The sequence below is a fragment of the Danio rerio genome, chromosome 9, assembly GCF_052040795.2.
Source record: "Danio rerio strain M-AB ecotype USA chromosome 9, GRCz13ab, whole genome shotgun sequence".
In the NCBI taxonomy this organism is placed as follows: Eukaryota; Metazoa; Chordata; class Actinopteri; order Cypriniformes; family Danionidae; genus Danio; species Danio rerio.
In genome coordinates, this window is record NC_141029.1 from 31,235,239 (window position 1) to 31,258,438 (window position 23,200).

Sequence of the window (23,200 nt, forward strand, 5' to 3'; positions counted from 1 at the left end):
TCACATGAACTTCCCCTGGAAAAGATTTTTACCACAGCTGATGACCACAGGAGTTTTCAAATAGCCTAAAAGGAAAAGTCCTGTTTTATAAAAGAACATTTTACTGCTGTCTCTTATGTGAGGACGGGTGGAGCCTTGATGTTAGAGACCTATTCACTTTCAGGTTACCATGCATCAAACTCAGATGAATCATTTTAAGCATTGGTTTGTCCAATTTTATTTGATGTTTCTTGACTTCAGGATATACATTTCCAATCAAAAGTTTGGGGTCAGTGGGATTTTTAAACGTTTTAAAATAAGATCCTACTGCTCACCAAGGCTGCATTTATTTCATCAAAAATAAATGTAAAATTGTAAAATTGCAAAAAAAATTTTTTTGCAAAATAGCATAGTGCAAAAGTGCATATAGTGCAAAAGCCTAAAACAAAGCGGAATTGGAAGATAGATTGAATTCAAGTTCAAAGGCCGATCTTTTCAGTTAGCCAACACTACCTGACACAAGTCTTGTCGTCAATCCCAGATGTAAGAGCAACAAATAATAACTTGACTTCTAGTTAATCATTTGGAAAAGTGGCAAAAGGTAGATTTTTCTGATGAATCATCTGTTGAACTGCATCCCAATCATCACAAATACTGCAGAAGACCTACTGGAACCTGCATCGACCCAAGAATCTCACAGAAATCATTCCATTCTGGTGAAGGAAAAGTCATGGATTGGGGTTACATTCAGTAAGGGGGAATGCGAGAGATCAGCTGAGTAAAATGCAACATCAACAGCCTGAGGTATCAAGACATTTGTGCTGCCCAATACATTACAAACCACAGGAGAGGGCTTCAGAAGGATAGTGCTCCTTCCCATATTGCCTCCACATCAAAGTTCCTGACAGCAAAGAAGATCAAGGTGCTTTAGGATTGGCCAGCCCAGTCACCAGACATGAACATTATTAAGCAGGTCTGGGGTAAAATGAAGGAGGAGGCATTGAAGATGAATCCAAAGAATCTTGATGAACTCTTAGAGTCGTGCGAGGACACTTTCTTTGCCATTCCAGATGACTTTATTAATAAGTTATTTGAGTCATTGCAGAGATGTATGGATGCAGTCCTCCAAGCTCATGGGAGTCATACACAATATTCATTATTTTTCAGCTGACCATGACTTTATATTCTATACTGCACATTATTTTTGTTAAGTGACAAGACTTTTGTCTAAGCAAAATCAGACCTTACTGTCCTAATTAAAAAATTAAAAATCAAGCCAAGACAATATTTTATTTTGGTAAAATAAGCAAAATCTAGAGGCTTTTGCCTTTTATTTAAGCTACTTCTTATGCCAAAGGATCAACTAGAAGCTTGGATAGGCAACAAGACTTTAGTCAGGTATAGGGTATGACATTGATACAACATTCATTAAAGCATTAATAAAGACTCTGAAAAGCCAGGATCACATTTTCAATTCTATCGGTGACCACTTTTGCTATATAGCATAGGCTACATTTTTAACAAAGACATGTTTTATTATTAACGATATAGTGACCATTATAGCTACTGTATGAATAGGCCTAATACATGGCATGTGGTAAAATCCCAGGATATGAAGTACATTTTAAAAAGTGTTAAGAGAGAAAGGTTATTTAACTTGTAACAGCATTTCACATTTTACTGTACTTTTAAATGAAAACATATAAGGCCATCATATAAGGACCAAATCAAACAAATTCAATAAATTTACATCTAAACTCTGAGTGAATTACCCTTATTGCTATCATTTAAAAACAAAATAGCTCACTGCATATACAGTAGTCATCTCTACAATTACAGTTTGTTTTGTCTTTTGTTGTGGTATTTTTGCCCCAATATGCAAAGCCTGGCACATGCCATCACACACTCACAGTCCCCAAAATGAGCATGTGTCTTTCTCCCTGTCGTCTCTTCAGTAAGCAGGACTTTCAGTGTCAGCGTGCAGGAGGAAATGATGTCTATGCTGCTCGACTGTGTCCTTGAGCTAGACTGAATGTGACTCCTCCGAGCCTAATTACCTCAGAGCTTCTCTAACTGTCCTCTCCTCCTCTGTGTTTCTCCTCTACAGCTGTTTGCTCATTTTGCTTTGGTATTATTTTCTTTTCCGCACAAAGCTATCGTAATGTTTTCCTATAGGAGAGGTAAATGTCATTTATCAGCACTGCGCAAAGCCACTGCTGCCACCAAATGAGCAACAGAAAATGAACGTTCTGTGAAAAGAACTTATGTGAAGTTTACTTATTAATTACTTCCTACTTTCACACCAGGGCAGTCCATTTATTTAGTTTTTTTTCTTTTTGGGTGTCTACATTTCAGCAAATGTAATGGGGCATATTTTGAAAGAATAAGCTGTAAATGTTTGATGTTTTTTGCATTTTTTAGGTTATATAATAACACACACAGAAAAAAGAAGCAATGAAAGAACAAAAAAATGAATGAATGAATGAATGAATGAATGAATGAATGAATGAATGAATGAATGAATGAATGAACGAATGAAAGAATGAATGAACGAAAGAATAAATGAAAGAATGAATGAAAGAATGAATTAATTATTAAAAGAATGAACAAAAGAATGAAAGAATGAATAACAGCATGAAAGAACAATAAAATGAATAAAAGAATGAATGAATAAAAGAAAGAATGAAATAACAAAGGAATGAATAAAAGAATGAAAAAAATATTAACAAAAGAATGAAAGAATTAATGAATAATTGAATGAAAAGAATGAATGAAAGATTGAACAAAAGAATGAATGAAAGATTGAACAAAAGAATGAATGAAAGATTGAACAAAATAATGAATTAATGAAAGAAAGAATGAATGAATGAATAAAAGAAAGAATGAAATGATGTATTAATTATTGAAAGAATTAACAAAAGAATAAACAAATGAATGAAAGAATGAATAACAGCATGAAAGAACAATGAAATTAATAAAATAATGAATGAATGAATGAATGAATGAATGAATGAATGAATGAATGAATGAAATAACAAAGGAATGAATGAAAGAATGAACAAAAGAATTAACGAAAGATTAAACAAAATAATTAATTAATAAAAGAGTGAATGAATGAAAGAATGAAAAAAGAATGAATGAATGAATGAATGAATGAATGAATGAATGAATGAATGAATGAAAAACAAATGAATAGACAAATGAATAAATGAATGAATGAATGAATGAATGAATGAATGAATGAATCAATCAATCAATCAATCAATCAATCAATCAATCAATCAATCAATCAATATATGAATTAATGCATAAATGAAAGAAAGAAAGAAAGAAAGAAAGAAAGAAAGAAAGAAAGAAAGAAAGAAAGAAAGAAAGAAAGAAAGAAAGAAAATAAATGACAATACTATGACTAAAAAATAAAACATCACAAATTGATGTAAAAAACTGACATAATTGCTTCATTTTAAGTTTAGTTTAGTTTAGTTAAGTTATTTTAGTTTAATTTAGTTTATTTTAGTTTGCTGTTGTTGCACACAAGAGGAAGAGTTGCACCTACAGTAACAGAGGAAACTAAAATGACTTATTTTAGGTTAGCAGTAGCACATGAGAATAACAATACACTATATGTTCACATTATAACCATTAACTGAATGACCTTCTGTTAAATGATGTGACTTTTGATCACTGAATAAAGCAGACATGACATTATATAACAGTATTCTATACAGTGATCAAGTCGTTTGACACTGCATGATAAACATACACTATTCTTATAAAACTACACCTGAGGTGGCTTGAGGAATAAGAATAAACCATATCATGTAGGAATCAGGAAGCAAATTTCTTCTTGTGTCATGCATTCCATTTGCATTTCAGCTACAGCTGTGGAATTGAATATGAATGAAACAGACATTGCATCATTACATGCAAGTGTTTAGAGCACAAATTATTTTTTAATATCGCAGCTGCTCTGATATTAACATTTTCGCTGAAACTGATTCCAGTAATTAGGTGGTTTAAACTTTTATACCATCTTTTAAGAGATGTATGTACATATATACAGTATATATATATATATATATATATATATATATATATATACATATATATATATATATATATATATATATAGCCCTAACTGACACAATATCTCAATGCAGGCTCAACAGCCTACAATCTGTTTAGTAAAAACTGTAAATACCTAACAATACATTTGACAGCAGTTTGTAGGTAAGCTGAACACTAGGGGCAGTATGACACCATCAGCTTTATTCCTTTTCACATTAATGATATTTACAGGGAAATTTTATTGACGAACAAGTTATTATTTTTGTACAGTTATTTGCACAACAACAAATAAATACTACAAAATTATGTACTGATGTTTAGGATTTGTAATTGAACACATTTGCCTTACTTATCTACAATATCTCAATATATGGACAACCTCACCTGGAGCAATATAATTTACATTTTGCAAAAATAAAGGGTGATGGATGTGTTTCCAATGAGCTTGGGCTGCATGGCCATAAACTGTACGATAATAATAATAATTTTTTACATTTATATAGCGCCTTCCTGGACACTCAAAGCACTTTAACTTTAGCATTTTTGGGGGAGAACTGCCTCATCCACTACCAGTGTGCAGCATCCACCTGGATGACACGACGGCAGGCATATTGCACCAGACCGCACACCACACACCAGCTGATTGCTGGAGAGGAGACAATTATGGTATGGGGATGGCCAGTGGGCAAAATTGGCCAGGATGGTGGGGTTAAACCCCTACTCTATTTCGAAGGACATTCTGGGATTTTTACTGACCACAGAGAGTCTGGGCCTCAGTTTAACATCTCATCTGAACTAAACTCAGAATGATTAAAAAAAAAATAACATTAAAGCCATCTCTCTTACATTATTTCCTTTCAAAGTATTTTTGATCTTCATGCTGACAGTTGTGCTTCATAGTGCACTTTGAAATCATTTATGCCATTTTGAACACAGCCGTGACTCATGACGAAAGCTATAGGTGATTTATGGAAAGCTGAATTTTTTACATCTCCAAGGCTCATGAAAACAAAAATATTTAGGTTATGTTAATAGTTTTATTTTATAGTGGCTTAAGCCATTTATTAAGAAATGTATAAAGAATTGGGCTTATAAGCTAGAACATTTCTGCAGTGGTTTAAATGTCAAAGTTGTAAAAGTTGACATGAAACAACAATAGACTTACATATAAATTTAAATTGAAATCAATAACATAATGATTTATATGAGATTAGTATACGTGTTAGCTGTTTTTGAACTGAATATAGAATATTCTCATTAATATTTGTAAAGGAAACAAAGACCTTATTTGTGCCGTTTCAATTAATTTGGAAATTGACTGCATGTTTTTACTAAAATTATTATTGTATATAAACAAAAATTTTGAGCGTGTAAAACAATATAATTTGCACAAAAAAGTTTAAAGAAGGTGTAACTCCACCCCACTAAGAGCGTCATTACGAACGTTTTACGTTATAAATAACCTGGTTCAAATGACAGATCTGCGACAGAGAAACTAAGCTTTTGGGAAGCACTTGTCATTAAATCTTTATTTTCACAATCGATGGTAGTTCAGTTATGGGTTATGTCATTGTTTGGGAAAGGTGCCCCTGATCAATGGTCAAGCTCTAAGTAACAACAATTGTATTTGAAATACATAGTAGTTAATAAAATAAAAAATAAACACAAATGGCTATATTGTCAGTTTAGAGATGTTTCTAATTATATATATATATATATATATATATATATATATATATATATATATATATATAAATCATATATTATAAATATATATTATAAATCATGTATTTTTTTATAAAACAAGTGGTTTCAACAGTACTTGTACGTATGGTCTAAAATGTATATAGTATATAAAAAAGAAATATTTTTATGATCTTTCTTTAGGATTCATTATGTGCAGAGACAAACATTTATCATAAATGTAATAAAAACAAACCATTATCCACAATAAGCATTTTATTCCTAAAATGATAACAGGCCTCATTCACTGAAGTGAACATCATTTTAACATTTCTCAAAAGTGCAATTTTTTTGTTCCTGTGTAAAACTTTTAATGAGAAAGACACTACAGATTGTACCTTTATTTAGGAAATTATTTTGTTAAATGACGGCTCTGGAGACAAATCGTGGGATTCAGTAAACAAAACATCCTAGCAGGAACAATGTATATACCCAATTCAGCTGTTAAGCATAATTAAAATCTTTATTAATGGTGGGATTACAGCGAAAGCTTCAGCAGACCTAATTACAATTCTTGTAACCTCAAATGAGTTTATTGTCCCTGACATGATTTCGGCACACCGTCAACAGTTCATTCAGGGAGCCAGTTATTAAATCCCAAATGCAAAAACAGTCTGTAAAAAGTCTTAAAAGTGATGCCAAATAAAAACTGAAGAGAGTTTAACTTCATACAAATAAGAAGAAATGAGATGGAGCAATTAACAATGGCAGTGCATTTAGGCGCATTTTGTTCTTGTAAAACATATGTACATAAAAATTTTATGTACAAATGTTTTACAAGAACATAACTGCTAAAAAGTTTGGGGCTAGCAATGTTTTAAAAGTAAGTCCCTTCGATATATATAAACAGTTTTCTGTTTTTAATGTCCACATGCACAGGAACATGCTGCAGACCTTTAATTTGGAAATATGATGTATTTCCAACTGAAACAGAATATTAGGTATAGGGCCAGGGTTTATTCCTCCTCTTATCCTTTTCTTATCCTTTACTCACAGCAAGCTAATTGGTTCGAGGGGCGTGGCTAAGTATTTTTCAACCAAGCTGTGAAACTGAAATCAGAGAAGGACCGCCATTCTAGGTCAAAGCAAATGTTCAGATTTTGATCAAAGATTCAATTTTTTTTTTTAGATTGTTCACCTTAAGACTAACGCTAGCAAAATAATCATTGTAAATTTTGATTCCATGCAGACTTTAATCTCCACAAAGTTTAGTTTAGTCTAGGACTATTTTTTTCTGATCAGAGCTTTGGTTACTGCAGGTTGATTTTGTAGAACAAGTTCTCTTAAAACCTTAGACAGTTTCCATCCTAGCATGAAGCAAGTCTTCGCAATCAAAAAAAAAAAAAAAAAATTCCCATTTGTGAATGATAGATGCATTTCCATCAAGCTGTAGAAATCGGCTGACTGTAGTATTGTTAACCTATTTACCAACACCAAACAAAGCAAGAATAATGGAGACTATTATTATGATTATTCATATTGGTGTAATATTCACTACAATTGAGTTGTTGTTTTTTTGTTTGTTTTTTTGCAAATGTGTTTCCATCTACCATTATTAGCATTAACCATAAAACTCAAAAAGAGAACATATTTTTTCTGTGAATTTTAATTTGAACTTTGTCATTTACATCACTCGTTTCTTATAGGATGCTTTAAAATGCATTTTAACACTCATTGAAACCCACATTGTAAAAAGATAAAATAGTAAGGTAAAGATACTACCCAGAGTATTTGAGTTACCTCAACTTTTAAGTCCTGTAGTTCAATGGCCCTCAACCACCTAGCCGCAAACCGGTACTGGTCCATGGATCAATTGTTACAGGGCCACACAAGAAATCATAAATTATTTCAGTCCAAATTTAACCCAAGCAGCAAAATGAGTAAGAAACAGACGTCTTTGAAAAACGCAGTGAAGGACCCGTTAACTGCCAAGGAATGGATCTGGAACCCATTTGTCAATAAAACAGGTGAATCCACCATGTCTGTGCAAGAAGATCAACTGCTGGAGACCGCAAATGATGGCAGGCTTTAGGGGCTGTTCACATTTCCTGTCTTTTCTAGAGTTTTCTAGAGTACTAGTTTGTTATTTCCAATGGAAGTGTGTGGCGTGACATGCTCTCACCTACCAGACGCACCCAATTGAATGAATTATGCGAGCGCACTGCAAGTCACGTAACAACTTATTGATCAGCTTTATACTTTGTGTGTGTGTGTGTGTGTGTGTGTGTGTGTTTGTGTGTGTGTGTATATATATACACACACACGCACATAATTTGGCAAATATTTGCAGCCATCATTGCATTGCATAAAAATGGCTTCACAGGCAAGGATATTGTCGCTACTAAGACTGCACCTAAATCAACAATTTATAGGATCATTAAGAACTTCAAGGAAAGAGGTTCAATTCTTGTTAAGAAGGCTTCAAGGCGTCCAAGAAAGTCCAGCAAGTGTCAGGATCGTCTTCTAAAGAAGATTCAGCTGCGGGATCGGTGTTCCACCAGTGCAAAGCTTGCTCAGGAATGGCAGCAGTCTGGTGTGAGCGCATCTGCACGCACAGTGAGGCGAAGACTTTTGGAAGATGGCATGGTGTCAAGAAGGGCAGCAAAGAAGCCACTTCTCTCCAAAAAAAAACATCAGGGACAGATTAATCTTCTGCAAAAAGTATCCCGAATGAACTGTTGAGGACTGGGGCAAAGTCATATTCTCTGATGAAGCCCCTTTCCGATTGTTTGGGGCATCTGGAAAAAGGCTTGTCCGGAAAAGAAAAGGTGAGCGCTACCATCAGTTCTGTGTCATGCCAACAGTAAAGCACCCTGAGACGATTCATGTGTGGGGTTGCATCTCATCCAAGGAAGTGGGCTCACTCAGAATTTTGCCCAAAAACACAGCCATGAATAAAGAATGGTACAAAAACACCCTCCAACAGCAACTTCTTCCAACAATCCAACAACAGTTTGGTAAAGAACAATGCATTTTCCAACATGATGGAGCACCGTGCCATAAGGCAAAAGTGATATCTAAGTGGATCGGGGAACAAAACATTGAAATTTTGGGTCCATGCCCTGGAAACTCCCCAGATCTTAATCCCATTGAGAATTTGTGGTCAATCCTCAAGAGGCGGGTGGACAAACAAAAACCCACAAATTCTGACAAACTCCAAGAAGTGATTATGAAATAATGGGTTTCTATCAGTCAGGATTTAGCCCAGAAGTTGATTGAGAGCAAGCCCAGTCAAATTGCAGAGGTCGTGAAGAAGAAGGGCCAACACTGCAAACACTGACTCTGCATAAATGGCATGTAATTGTCAATAAAAGCCTTTGAAACTTATGAAGTGCTTGTAATTATATTTCAGTACATCACAGAAACAACTGAAACCAAGATCTAAAAGCAGTTTAGCAGCAAACTTTGTGAAAACTAATATTTGTGTCGTTCTAAAAACTTTTGGCCACCACTGTAAATCTTCTCTCCGTTAAACAGAAATATGGGAAAAAATAAACAGGGGGGCTAAAAATTCAGCGGGGCTAATAATTCTGACTTCAACTATACATATTCGGTAGACTAATTATACTAGACTAAAACAGAACACCCAAGCAACCTTGCAACCCATGAACAAGGCCCTCAATTTAAGTTGAGTCAACTCAAAAAAAGGCTGTGCAGGAAATTGTTTTTTTTTACAGTGCAGCTGATGTACATAACATACACAGATCAATATAAGATAGATCTTTACCCTGTTCAAATCTGAACTTCAGCTATACAGCATTAAACTGACTGTCCATTGATATTCTCTACATCATCTCAAGATCCAGTATTCTAGAATTCACAATATGATAGATTTGGAATAACCAACTTGTGCTGTGGCTGAAAGGGTCGTGGTTTGGCCTTCATCTTGACAATCTGCTATGAGATGGCTGTCAGTCACTTTAGAAGGCATCACTATCTTGCAAAAAAAAAGGTTTGGTTTGTCTGCTTGTTAATTAGGGTTTGTCAGATCATTAAGTAAACTTCCACTTTCTCTCATTTAAGAGTTTATACTCAAAGCAGTGTGATATGTGCAAGGCCAATAATCTTAGGAAAACCCTACCTGAGCCAGAAACACCAGCATATCAGGCACTCTACGGCATATCAAGAATTAATATGGCTCATCTGTCTATCGATTTGCTGGCCATGTATTACTGGTCCAGCTTTGATGTCATTCTAATGCCACACTATGAAAGATTCCAGATAAAATTATGGAAGCTTTGGTACATAAGCTTGTTATTTCTGGGGATTACTGGGGACTGAAGCTGAACGATCGTTTTCATTCTCTGTCGCAAAAACTGGATTACCTCTCTACAGCTCCCTCCCTTCCCCAGAAAAATCTAGTACTCATATTTGATTTCCTACTGCGGTCGCGAACTTTCTGCAGTCTACAAAAAGAGAGCTAGGATTTCCAACAAATCACATTCCCCAAACCACTTCCACAAGCTAATTAGAATTTGTGTCACAACGTTCACCACCTGTTACCAAAAGCCAGAGATGTATACATAATAAGTGACATTGTTTTCCTGTGAATAATGAAACACCTTCCTCATCTGGTGTTATTGATTCACAAACTGTGGATTTAAAGAGTCTGTCATCACATATTTTGTATTCGCATAAGATACTGACATGTCCAATACCACGCAGTCTATTTCGGCTGCCAGGTTTACTTTGGGTGAAATCAGTCCTCTGATTACTAAGATACGTTTAGAGTAGGGTTGGGCATCTAAGCTATAATGCCGATCCGATACGCATCTCGATACAAAGAATACGATCCGATATATTAGCGATACATTTGTGACATATTGCGATGCAACACGATACGATTCACACCCATATCACGATACGATGCGATATTTCAGCACTAACTAATTAGATCAAGTTTATGAGATGATGTGAAAGAGGATGCTGTGCCATTGAATGAGTTTGATTATTTATAAACCAAGCAAAACCAAGACTTTTTTTTACAAACTGGCTTTTCTCTCAGAGCCAGAGTGTCAGTTTACAGTAGAGGGCCATTTTAGAACATATAGCACATATTATTTAAGTATTTTCAAGATAAACAGAATGTATAAGTGCAATATATATTAAAAAAATATGTATATATTTGCACTCTTTCAACATAAATAAAATTAGCATTGCACAACAAGAATTGTGATTTAACTTTTCAACTATGAAAACAAGTTTTACAAAGATATTTTGCCACTGATTATTCAAAACTTAAGGTCGTGAACTAGCAGTGTTATGCTGCGTTGAAACATCACTGTCACTGTAAACAACAGGCTAATAAAAATATAACAAACCAGCAATCTTCTTGCTGTGAGGTGGTCAAACTACCCACTGTGCCACTGTGACACCCAATTATTTTTATCATTATTATTATTAATATTATTATTATTATAATTAAATAAAAATTAACAGGAGGAGGTGTTTAAAACCTTCGTTCTCCGTGACACTAGGCTGAATATCTTTGCAGATGAACAATGCAATAGCATTCGTTATTGGCGTAGAGCGAGCAGAACTGTTGCGCATGGAAAAAAAAACTTTCAATGCTTTTCTCACCACTTTTGGAGCTGGTTGAAGCAGTGCGAAAGCCAGGGATGCAGAAACACTGGAAGATGCTTTCACAACAACACCGTGGCGCCGCTTCAAGTGAGATATCAGATTAGTCATACTGCCCGCGTATTTTACAGATGCGCGGCACATTTTGCAAATTGCATCTGTCCTGTCATGTCGTCCATCCTTAAATCCATAATGTTGCTTGCCATACTTTAGATTTAAAACTCAGTGGGGAATAAAATGTTTGTTTTGCTTCTCGCGCTTTCTGAGGGCGCTCCACTAGCTTCATCCGCACACCTGATACACTGAGTTGTAGTGTGTGCACATCCGCAAATCCGTTGCTAAGGCTTACTTTATGTAGGTCGATTAAATTATGCGCCAAAAACAGGTTGACAACACTTGTTAATAAATAAAAAATACATTCTATATTAAAAATATAAGCTGTATCTCGGAAAAATCGATGCATCTCGCAAAAACCGATGCATCTCGATTTGCTTCCAAAATTTCATTCATCCTCTGCTGCTCAACCGATGCACTCGCATCGTGAACGCGCATAACCGCGTATCGATACATATCGGTTAATCTTCCCATCCCTAGTTTAGAGATTTATATTCGGGTTTCTACAAACGCACTGTTTTCAGTCCCCTTCCTATTTCAAAGATAGGCTTTAATGGCTGTCACAGCATGAATTCCTAACTCTAGCTGCCTCACATTTTAATTACTCTCATTCAATTAATGATGAAAGAGCACAATCTCACATGGGGGGAAAATGTGGCACTGAAAGGCACACACACACCCATCAAAAGGATTCTTGTATATGGGTGTGTTGCATAATTTATTCAATGTAACATTTTAGCTAGCACATGTACTTGATTAAATATTAAATATAATATGAAAATAGAGGAATTCACACCACAACTATAACTATGATGAACAAATTAATAGGTGTGAAGACAACTCTGTGTTACAGCAAGGCAGACAAAAAGATAAGAAAAGTTGGATGTCAAGTGCATCCATTTTAGAGGCAAGAGGCACACGAGACACATTAATCTAACAGTCATAGTTTGTTAATTGTTGTTATCCTTCCTTTTAGACAATTCAGAATTTTGAGTTTTCCTATTTTAAAGGTAGAAATAATATCTAGAATGCTAGAAACCAGATATCCAACCCAGGCTCATTCTGAAAACTTACCTTTATACAATTTTCTAAAGAGCACTAAATATGTCCCAGGAGCTACTTTTTTTTTCTTTGCAGTTTTTGTTTTTACGAATGCACCAGAGGCTGATGTGTACACTTTTTGACACCTTAAATTTCTCCCATTAGTGTCATTTGTGCCTGCAGCTCTCACGTAAACCCACCAGAGGCCGCTGATGACTGACTGTTGTCTGACTGAATGACTGACTGATCGACTGAACCACCCTCTTCCTTCCCTAAACCTAACCAACTGTATTGTTTGACCCGCCCACTCACTTTCATAAACCCAACCAAAAATTTTAAAAAGCAATCCAGAAAAAGAAAAGCCCTCGTCTGATTTTTACCACGTTTTCAGATTTTACCACATTCTCACCCTGTTCTTTACTTGTTTATTTTTTGGCTTCTCTTTTGGTCTTACACTCTTTCTGGAACCGTTCTTCACCAGACTTGAACCCTGTTGCCGTGGTCAACTCCTCTCTGCATCTCAAGTCCGCTGATGTAAATGGTGAGCAACTGGACAAACTGGTAACAGTGGGAAAGCCGTCCATACAGAGGTTAACTGGTAAGCGAGAAAAGGAATGGTGTCATACTGCCCAGTAGCATTCGTTTTAAAAAGGAATTGGAGCCATGCATACTTCTGGCTATACATAATTCTCCATCTCCAGAAATGTATATGGGGACATTTTCATAATGAGCCTACGTTGCAGATATGTAACACGTCAACTCGCGAGATGTGAATATTTCATAACATTTCATGTTGTTGTGTCTAAGGACTGGGATTGAGAAATTTTAAGAATTCGAATTTAGTTTTCAGCCATACTAACAGTCCTAAACCCAACTACTACCTTACTAACTATTAATAATCAGCTAATTAGTAGTAGTGGAGAACAACATCCAACACTCCATCAAACTCCAATCATTGACTTTTCAGGTGCTGTTCAATGAATTAATGTTTCTGCTCAGACGATCCATTCAAATACACAAGTGTGAACACTGTATGCATAAATATACATAATTTGCAGCTCATCTCGGTATTTATGTACAGTGATGATAGAGGATGGTGTGCTGCATGATAGTAAGAGTTTGATGGCCTTGGGCAGTGCAGAGCGCTGTGACGCCGATCTCCTCTCCTGTAAGCGGGAGATAATCCTGATGCATGCTGGAGACCTGGATGATTCCACAGCCCTGCAGAGCTGGACCGCAGCCCGAACACAATCTCACAAACACACCAAAAAAAAAAAAAACGCTGATAAACTCTGCATACTACACAACGTGTGTCACATGTGCACGCTCAAACAAATAACAACCAACAAACAAAATTGGTCCCTAATGCAAACAGTTCAAAACGGCAGGGTAAAATAGTTGCATTTCAATGGAAGTAAAACACTACTGTCTCTGCATCTGCCATGTGCTTGCATTGCCGCCACATGAGGTGCCACAGCATGATTCTCATGAGAGAGATGTGTGTGTGTGTAGGAAGCCAAGAGCCAACAGTGATGGTTCCTCCTTACCTCATTACACACACACACAAAAAAAAAACATCTCAGCTAACAGTCAGCAGGACAACAATGCCACCGCTGATATATTCTCCTATTTTCAGCTCTAACCTGCATCTCTCCTTCCTTCGTATATTTATTTATTTCCCATTTTATAGCTTCTGTGACATTTACTTCCCAGCTCCTGCCAGGAATGATTGTGATTTGTGTGTAATTATAGAAAATACGTGGACTCAACTGTAGGACTTTTCCACAGATGTTACCTAAAACGCCCCAATCTTTCTCTGGAGATATTAATAGTTTAATCAGATTACTTCCCTCAAATGTTCCGGTAATTGATTTGATACGTAATATCTTGCTGCGAAATTGATCCACGCTCAGACGCTGCGATGATGCCCTCGAGAAACTGCATGTCGGTGCTGCCCTCAAAAACCATAATCGATAGCAGAGAGGAATTTAATCCAACAATCTATAAAACATCTTGAGCAGGACTGGAATCAATAGTCCTCTAGTTGGATTGGAGGTTATGCCACAGACGTCCCCAACCACTAAAAATGAACACAACTTATCATCAACTGCATCAATCAACCCTTTAGAAAATCAATCAATCAATCAATGAAGCGACTCCATATTTAAGGAATTTAAATAAAATGGCTATGGTCATTATGATAATTGTAAACAACCTTCATGTTTTCCTCAGGACAAACATCACTGAATGAATGTATTATCTTTTTATGTAACCATAGAAACTGCAGAGATGCTCTGCAAAATGCTAATTTCTAACTGACACCTGGGTTTGGCTGATGTATGATTGAATCAACACAGTTCAGAAGTCAAAAAAGCTGAGATGTCTTATTCAAAATGTGTCTGGATGATTTGATCATTTTAGAAACAATCCTCTGAGACACTAAAAATGAATCACAGCCAGTGTTTTGGTAATGGAAAGGTCAGATGGATAATTTTCCCACTCTGAAACAAACAAATGTATTAAATGTATTACATATATAAATATGTAAATAAGTCATTTAAGCTTAAAGTTACAACAAGTGTTCATTCATAATTCATTTAAGCTAAACTGCAATGTTCAATAGCTAATAATCTAAAATTTCAGAGTTCTAACTGACATCAGAACAGCAGAAGACATTACTAATTCACCAATGTCACTTTAGAGCTATTGTTTAAATGATTCTATAGCGTAATGTCTAAAGTGATGACAAAACTGGTGATTTTGCTCACATTTTAAGATTATCACTGCCCTGGCAACAACGCTGTCTGCCTTCAGCTCCGCTGGTGAGAGCGTCAAAATTCGCTACATTCATCTCGTATTTAAAGGAGCTGTTGCTGCATATCAGCAAATAAGTTACATTCCCGCATAAAACATGCTTTCTAGCGTGAAAATTTTGCGCACTTTTTATCAAATTAATTTAACAATGGAAGATCAAGTTGCATGTGGTGTGGCTTTGCTCTACTTATCCAATATGTGTCCAAATATTCTGAAGCAGCAGTACTGTTTTGAATTGTCCCATGAGATTCATATATATTCAAAATATAAGATTATAAGATATATGATTAATGCAGGAACTCGTCAGTAACCTTTTTATGTTTGTCACTGTAAGAAAACATCGTCAATAACTAGAAATCCGGCGCCTGCAATAATGAAACCCTTGGGAATAACTATGGTTGGAACCAAAGTTCAAAGGCCTGTGTTCTCTGGACTTCTCTCAAGTGGTGGACTTCTACATTCCAATTGCTCTTGCAGATTTCAGTGTGAACGCACAGTAAGGCTGAACGGCATGAAATGCCATCCGTCCACAGAGATATCTCCCTATATTACAGTCTATTACAGTCTACAGTATTTTTCTGCTGCAAGTAGGATATCACAATAATTATCCCCGAAAACCAGTGCAATCACTACCAGATTGTTGTTGTGTTGTGTGTGAACAGGTGGTACGAGTGCTGTTACTGACAGAATATCGCACGGCTATCATCCAATCAGATTCAAGAACCAGACCCAAATAACAAATTGCACAAACTAATAACATGAACTCCTACTTGGTGACATGAACTGTGGATTGATGAAGTCGGTGATATGTGTTTTGTAGATTCTCTCTAGATCTGTCCTTTCATAGAATAATACACTACAGTAATTTTAATAAGAAAATACATTTAAAATTTAAAAATAAAATTTAAATAAAGGAGGAAAATGTTTGTGCAGAGTAGGGACAGCTTTCTACAATGACTCTGCTGCTTCTGCATCAAAATATCTTCCTTGTACGTCTCATGTGGGAGCTATAGAATGTATTTTCTATGATTTATTTGACTTCTTAAGCCTCCATTAATGCATTCGGTGTATAATGTCTGAAGAAATTTGCCATATCAAATAAGCCATCCATTTTAAAGCCTCCAGCAATTTATATGCGGATATAATATGCAACTAACCACCAGTCTTAATTATAATTTCAAGAGGACTCTAATGTTGAAATGTAAAAAAAAAGGAATTATGATTTGGCTTTATTTAAAGGCTAATATTCAAAAGGCCATGATTTCAGTCAATACATTGCAGTTTGTAATTATAAAAAAAAAAAAAAAAAAAAAAACTTTGGATCAACAAAAAGCTATAGTGCCTCATCAAAACATTATTTAAATTATTATTTGCTGTTGATTTTGTTGGTTCTTTTATAATATAATATAATATAATATAATATAATATAATATAATATAATATAATATAATATAATATAATATAATATAATATAATATAATATAAAATTTAATATAATATAATATAATATAATATAATATAATATAATATAATATAATATAATATAATATAATAATACAATATTATTGTCTGTAACATTCTTTAATACACAGTCACTATATTAGGTAGAATTATCAGCAACATTAGAGAGAGCTACGGATAGTAGATCCACCACTGCTAAACAGTTTTTTTTTTTTTTTTTTTTTTTTTGTGGTTGTGGTTGGCGAGCTAATAAAGTATTAAAATTCAAATATTTTGAGCACAGCTATTTAGTTTGGTGATTCATGTACTGTTGATTTCTATCTTTTGTCTCTATTATGGATTATATTGAAAATGAAATCAGTATTTGAGTATTAATACCACTTTAATATTGTCCTTGTGCTTATCTTCTTGCTGCAACTATTATTATGTACACTGTAATGGATTATAAGAGATGAATTTAAAAACAGGTTAATCTCAAATTGATATTGCTTGTCCCTATAATTATGTATGTGGTAAAAAGCCATGATGCAATAAGTAAACTCCTAAATGCCAGTCTGGTTTGAACCTGATTCTTGCTGGCAACTGCTTTCTTTACAGAAAGTTTGTGCTCAGTAAAATATTTTGAATAAAATCATGCGCTCACTGCAAAGAAAATGATGTTGTTTCATTTGTTTAAATGATCTCCTCTCATAAATCTCGCAACTAAAAAGGGAAACTCCAACAAATGCATTTGCATAAAGGTCAGCCGCAAAAAAATGTCAATACCTTTTCACAGCTGTTTTCGCAGCATGTGTTTTTAATGCCAAAAGAGTTTTGTGCTGAGACAAGCAAATCTCAGCCAAAATCTTTAAAGTTCTCCTCATTTTTTTTCTTTTAAAAGTGTATGTATGACAGCTAGTCTGCACCTGATTAAAAAAACAAGACATGGTTAAATGTTTTGTAGATATATTTAGTATTTTTTTTTACTAAACACCTGAAATATACCCTGTTTTTAAATAGCTGTCACAGGATGTGGTTGGATTTGAAAAGTATCCACTAAAAATATACAGCTTGAGCAACACATATGCAACCATTGTAATCAACAGATGGCAAAAATAATTTGGAAACAATTTACTGGCAGTGAAATACTGTAAACACAAGTGCTCAATGAACCAAATACAGATACGGTACACATTGCTTAAAATAAGCTTCCCTCACGCTCCTCATAACATACTATCCACACTGAATGAAAGAAGTTTATATATAAAAAATCAAGGCATAAATATGCACTACCATTCTGACATTTTGAAAAGTGTTTCTTTTCTTCAATTTGCTACCTTTTATATCTCCAAAAGCTGAGATTTATAGTTGTGTCCTTAATCATTAAATTTTCAAGTGTTCTTTCTGAGCCAAATTAACCTGCCAAGTGTAAGGCATCACAGCAGATGGACACAGACGAATCCTGCAGTGTTCGGTGCATCTGCTCAATTGAGCTTCAGACGAAACGTCACACTGAGGTCGTTCATTACTCACACTCGTCACTCATGTATCCAGAACCCAGATTTAGATCGCTTGTTTGGCATCGAGATGACAGATCTGACGTACATAGGCAGATGACAGGCCATAAAATTGCAGAAACTGGACAACGCTCCACATGCCTGTCCCTCAAAACGCGGCCAGGACTTAACAATGAGCTTCGTGTTCATTTTCGCAAGCTGTCAGGATTGCCGACGGGAGCAACAGCACTTCTCTCATGGCAAAATGTTGAAATGAACTTACCTGCAAGCCTCTGCTTGTCTAAAAGCTACAGCTATCAGATGTGAAAACTTAAATATGTGAAGAGCAGAACAACTTGCTGAAGCAGAAATCACTGCAGTAAAAGCTGATGAGCTAGCGCTGGTCAAAGACAATTGCTGTAGCCTCTACTCATTATTAGGAATCTGTACCAGTAGAAATCCACAAGAATGAAGAACAGAGCAAGGTTTTTTATGTTTCCACAGTATGTCCTTTTTTATTAATAACTGCTAAGGTCAATATTTTAGCGCCTTAAGAAATTCCTTTTTCTTTTTTTTGGTTGGCTACAGACCAAACCACTTGTTTTGCCTAAAATAAACTAATTAACCTAGTTAAGCCCTTAAATTGAATTCCAAGCGGAATAATAGATGCTAGATACCATCATCATGGCAAAGACAAAATAATTTACTTATCATAAATTAGTTAATAATCATTTAAAATGTGTTAAATGTGTAAAACCTTCTCTTCATTCACAGCACCCAGATATTTTTGACAAAAAAAAAATCTAATTTTACAAGAGGGCTAAGACTTTTTTCTTCAACTGTACACCTATTAGAAAAAAATCTCTGGTAAATAAAAAAGGATAATACGGGCACTTTAATTGTATCTAGTGCTTTAAATGACTCTTATAAAATATCTTTAAGGAAACCGAAATAAAAAAAGAATGGTCATCACTGCAGTGGAATAGCCATTTCACTTGAAGAATAACTATATGAGCCCTGGTTCAATCACACTGCGTATTTCTTTTAGTGCATCATGAGAGTTTTTTTCAGTGTTGGCAAAAAAAAAAAAAAAAAGTCATATACTGCGATATATAATTCTAAAAATACACTTAATAACATAACACATACTTTCACATTACCTTTCTTAAAAAGGAGCACATTTAGTTGCTTATTTAAAATTGACTTTAGGTTGTAAAATATTTCTCCCAACACTTTTCATATCAGCTAAGCTAAGGTGTTGAAGCGGGCTTATTAAAGCTTTATGGAGGTGTTAATAAAGTCTAAATTATTAGAATTTTGTTTAGCAAATTAAAGTAAATGCAATTTTTTTCTAATAATAATAAAAAAAGGTATAGAGACAGTGCAGTTCAATTCAAACACTTCATTTTTCATCTCCCTTCAATTCTCACCATTATGTTTTCATCTCTGACAAGGATAAAGTGTCAGTCACTGCTGTGTTATTAAATGCTTTCATTTTATATATTCATTCATTCATTTTGCTTCGGCTTAGTACCTTATTGATCAGGGGTTGCCACAGTAGAATGAACCACCAACTATTTCAGCACATGTTTTATGCAGCGTATTCCCTTCCAGCCACAACCCATTACAGGGAAACACCCATACACTCTCGCATTCACACACACATACACTACGGCCGATCTTTGTTTACCCAATTCACCTATAGCATGTCTTTTTGATTGTCAGGGAAATCGAAGCATCTGGAGGAAACCCACTTGAACACAAAGAAAACATGCAAACTCTACACAGAAATACCAAATGGCCCAGCCAGGACTCAAACCAGTGACCTTCTTGCTGTGAGTTGACAGTGCTAACCACTGAGCCACGATGCCGCCCTTATAGATGTTTATTCTATTATTTTGCCATTCATATATTTTATCTGCATATTTTTTGATAATCACCCCCCTTGCCCCAAGACTAAAGAGGAAATTGCATTTTCAATGCCTGTGAAGGCCAAGTCTTAATATTAATGTAGGAGAGACTAGGCAGACATAAGGCTGAAAATAAGCTGTTGAAGGTGAGGCTTTGCACACAGAGGACATTTTAAAACTTCTTCACACACTTAACAGAATGGGGAAGACGTTTTGTGCAATACAGTGTCAAGAATAATAATAAGTTAATAAGATGTTAGTGATCTATACTGGATTTTCATGCTCACCCATCTCTAGAGTTTACAGAGAATGTTCTGTAAAAGATGTGAAAGATATCTAGAGAATGAATGCAAAATTACTGGCTGATGCCAGAGGTCATCAAGTAGAAAGGTAAAAACTAATAAAGTTATACCCTATAATCAGTAGCTCTTTATGTTTGGAAGCCAATAATCTCTATATATTAATGATTATTAAATATAAATTTTTATGTGTCAGCAAAAATAGAAGAAGAAAAAAACAGCAAAAAAATATGTATATCCTTCTTTTTCCAAAATCATTTACAAAATGCAATTCTGGCGTCCTCTTTTATTCACGGTGAAATACTCCCACACTGTCGACATCTTCCCTCTAGCATAATCCCTTCTAATGTGTGCATCTGCTGCTTGCAACTTACCAAGCAACAAGTTACTTTTAGAAACATACAGTACATCTTATAAAATATATGCAACAGCTTCATAGTTCATCTTTACTAAAGGGGTGAGTTTCGTTTACATTGTAGAGCAAAATGCTATTGTCAAGTTATTTCTGATAGACATTATTATACAAAAAATAATTAAATAACAAGAAACATCTTAAGTGAACACACAAAGAAAAATTCTTATGTGTTTGACATGATCACTGGACAAATTCAGCAAGAATTTATGATTTATAAAATGAAATCATATTCATAAACACATTTATGATTTCTGTGAAGGCTGCATGATTAGGTGCATGTGACTTTTGTATGCATTTGTCAGTAAAGCTGGTTGTGTAACCAACAGTCAATCTCCAGCACATGCATTCAGATGGAGCAGTGTTTTCTACACAGCGCCATAGTTTATTGACAAGGCATGCCAAATACTTCATGCGATGTACAGGTAATCATGCGATATTTAAATTGCAGATAATCATTCTGTGGTTATGACAGTTGTAGTTGTTTGACATCGCTTCTCAGTGAACTATGGCCCTTTGTAGTAAACGCTGCTAACATTACTTTTCAAATCACACAGAAATACTGCTTTTGACAAGTTTTTACTCCAAACTCACAAACATATTTCATAGTATTGTAAGCAATGACAAAGAAATTGCATCTTTACATACTTTAAAGGGCATCTATGAATTCTATGAATCATCTTTTGTAAGCTGTTTGGACAGAACTGTGTGTAGGTATAATGTGTTTACAGTCATATTGGGGTGATATAAAGACAATTAGTCTCCTTTTCAAATTTCCTGACATTAAAATAGAATCTAAATCTCTCCCGTTTTGAGGTCCACCACACCGTGACGTAGAGTGTGGTTTCCCCGCCCACCGCATTGACTGACAACCGCGTATTAACATGTCTCTGTAGTAACACTTATAATTATATCAACAAAACAGGAAGTGCGCAAAGCAACTGGGATTAAAAGATCTGTTCAGCTCTCTGTGATCATCAGTCATCATCAAATGTGATCAAGAATGAGTTTTACAAGTTTAAAATGTTTTTTAAACAGTGCATGTTAATGAGTTGCAGTGATTTACTTCAGCTTTACTAATCACCACAGTCACGTGTCAGTACAATGATAAAAGACGACGCTTCAGTCCTGGTTTGTGGACGTTAAATTGGGTTTACTTTGTACATTAACATAATGGATGTCCATACAGAAGTGGATATTAACGTGTATCATGTCACATTTGCCGTGCAAAAACAGTGCAAAGTTAAATACACATCCTGTGTGTGTGTCTGTGTGTGTGAGAGCTTTGTAACAACATTGTGTGTGACTCATCGTAGCAGAAAGGTTTGAATTAACTCCACAACACACAACAAATAAGGATTGAGAAAGGTTTACTGTAGTATTTCTCACAAACGTTACACAAGATCTGCTTCCTTCATGTTTGTCACTATACTGTTTATCTGACGCAGCCGAGGCGGAGATTGATGCACACTCTGACAAGCACATGGGAACAGTGGGCAGCGAGCATTGAAGACACAGGCAACAAAACAGCTACATTGTGTTCAGAGCAGAAAATTCCAAATTTCTAAAAGGTATAACAAATAATCTGATGCGTGTTTTGAGCTGTAACTTTACAGACTTATTCTAGAAACACTAGAGCTGCATCCCAAATCGCATACTTATGCACTATTCTACGCCATTTTGTAGTATAAATAGTGTAAGTACTGTGTTTACACTGAAAACTCTAAAAATAATAAGTGCACTTTGATTACCTGGATGATGCACTCATTCAGCCGCTTAAATGAAGTGTTGAATGATGGACACTTCACGCACTCAACGACCGCAGGTTTGCTTACGTAGCGGAAGGGTCGGAGCTATCGGACGCACATGTTGACTAACTTTTTTTATTTTGGATGGTGAAAGCAAAATTCTCCTACGAGAGTGATTATAGCACCTTCCGATGGTGAATGTGGCAATTCTCAAGGCAGGTATTATTTGATAAGTCGGTTGTTTAAGTCGACGCAGCTAAAGGCTTCTCCTAAATCTTGAAAAAGGGGTAAAATATGTGCTCTTTAATATCAAGCAAATTATATTAACGCAGATAACCATACGCTGTTTTGTGTTTATTAATCATGAATTGAATCAATGAAAGCTGTTAAATTTTTTGTTTATTCACCAACCACTATAGACCATTTGAGGGATGTAAACAATAACAATGGTCCAAACCTACTTCCTGTTTTACATTTTTCATTTCCATATTCCGAGAATCCTGAAATGTCTACATATTGATGAATAATGTTAAAACAGTTTTAACGTTAGGATATA

At 35.1% G+C, this 23,200-nt stretch overlaps 1 protein-coding gene across 2 annotated transcripts in view; it reads right to left on the reverse strand.

Annotated features, from left to right (window-relative positions):
• Positions 1-23,200, reverse strand: part of hs6st3b (heparan sulfate 6-O-sulfotransferase 3b) — a 90,491-nt gene that overhangs the window by 37,722 nt on the left and 29,569 nt on the right. Inside the window, exon 1 of one of the 2 annotated variants that reach the window (XM_087266981.1) lies at positions 11,371-11,912. The exons of the other annotated variant lie outside the window; for it this stretch is intronic. The gene's annotated coding sequence lies outside the window, so the exon portion shown is untranslated. Of the gene's footprint in view, positions 1-11,370; positions 11,913-23,200 lie in introns of those variants that run through there. 2 annotated transcript variants of the gene reach the window in all.